The following is a 2,093-nucleotide window of genomic DNA, read 5'->3' on the forward strand; positions in this document are numbered from 1 at the left end:
GGCAGGCTGGTGCTAGTGCCCGGTCTTGGGCCTTTTGTTGATAGGTTTGGGGTATGCTGTCACTGGCTGCAGCTTGTTTGAGAGATTTTAGGAAAGTCTGAAGCTGAGCCAGGACAGGCCATTCATATGGAAAAGCTGTTGCAAATAGCTTGAGTGAGGCTGCAAATTGGACAGAGCAAGGTCTCAGGGAATGACCAGGGCCATGCTGGTGGAAACTCAGATATGCCTGCCAGTTAGCTCTGTGATGGGGGCGGTCCCAGCACAGGAACAATGACCCCTGGGAGCACTCCTATCTGGGAGAAAGGCGTCCCTGAGTTCCTGTCCCGATGCCATACAATCCAGTTCCTCCCCATATGTCCCTGGATTCCCCAAAGCTGCCGTCCGGTGCCCAGCATTGGAGCTCAGAGGAAGCCAGACCATGTTCATCCACTGGCCCTTTAAGAGGAAATGCCTGGGTCTCCAGTAGCCTCCATGTCACTCAGCCAAAATCCCCACTGGTTTTTATAGCCCGAAGTTACAGGGACTTCTCTTCCAAGCTCTGGATCCCGAGGCTGGGGGTCTGGTGTGGGGCTGGGACCCCCTGCTTCTCAGGGGAGACCTTCACAGCAGAAATATCCCTCTCAATTAAAAAAAAACACCACGTGTGGGTGTTGGACGAGCCCGTTCCTCGCCTCTGCCCCTCTTACTAGTTTCAATGTACTTTCTTCTTTACTGCTCTAATTGTCTGACTTCCATTCAGCCAGACTTCAGGTGGTTCTGAATGATGGTTGTTCTGTATTTTAGCTGTAATTTTGATGTGGATGTGGAAGGTCACTAGCACCAACATTTACTCATGCTGCTATCTTGCCACTAAATTCTTTAATAATCCATACACCTGGTTTTAAATAAAAACTTAAGTTGTAACACAACACATAATATTTCTAGAATAAAATCTAAAACGAGTTTTACAGATTTTTCTATCATAAATAATTCTCAAAAACTCATTTCAAAGTGCCCTGATTATATTCTGGAATGTTATCAAAACCATAGAAGCAACACTGCTTTATCAAACAAACTGTCATGCTACTTGCTCTTCAAAATTAATAAGCATATATTACAATTGGTACTCTACCTGTTTCTGATTGTAATCAAAACAATCTATGATTAAAATAAAAATTAAATTGACAAATAAAAATCTTTATTAGGCACAAATGACATTAGGTTTACTAACTTTGAAACTAAACAAGATAGCACACATGAGTTCATGTGTGCTATCAAGCATATAATTAAAACCTGATTTTTAACTTTAAATTTTGGCAGACAACCCCTCTATAATAGTCTACATTTCAAAAATTATCCAAGGCTGTAACAATAGGTATTTTAATTTGGAAATCCTGTGATTCTGTAAAACACTTAGATTTCCTGTGTTTACTGTTTTGTTTTCACCAACCATACCAGGTAAATATCCCAAAGAATGTCTTCCTGGTATATTTTCTGGTTAAATGAGTTACTTTTGGTATGTTGTAATTAACATTGTTCTCGCTTTTAAAAACAATGTTAAGAATTAGTATTACTTCAATAATCTTAAAGGCACTTTAATACTATTTAAAACATAGTATTTTAAAACAGGCCCAATTTTTAAAACAAAGTCTAATTTAGAACTCACAATGGCATATGAGTACCACAAAAATCTCTTCCTCCAGGTGCGAACATATCAAACTTTCCCCTCCTGTATCTTCTCCACATACAAAGACCCACATAGCCCCTCCAAAAAAGAATCTTTCCATTCTCCCACCTTTAAAGGATTCTCTAGAGCAGCGATTTTAAACTGGTGTGTTGCATTAGCCTCCTTTCCTTAGATTGTCAAATAAAAAAATGACATCAGGTGGGAATGCAGACTGGTGCAGCCACTGTGGAAAACAGTATGGAGTTTCCTCAAAAAATTAAAAATGGAACTCCCATTTGACCCAGTAATCCCACTTCTAGGAATATATCCCAAGAAATCAGAAACACCAATCAGAAAGGTGCACCCCTATATTTATAGCAGCACAATTTACAATAGCTAAGATTTGGAAACAGCCTAAGTGCCCATCAGCAGATGAGTGGATTAAAAA

This window comes from Myotis brandtii, unplaced genomic scaffold (genome assembly GCF_000412655.1).
Source record: "Myotis brandtii unplaced genomic scaffold, ASM41265v1 scaffold1071, whole genome shotgun sequence".
NCBI classification, from domain to species: Eukaryota; Metazoa; Chordata; class Mammalia; order Chiroptera; family Vespertilionidae; genus Myotis; species Myotis brandtii.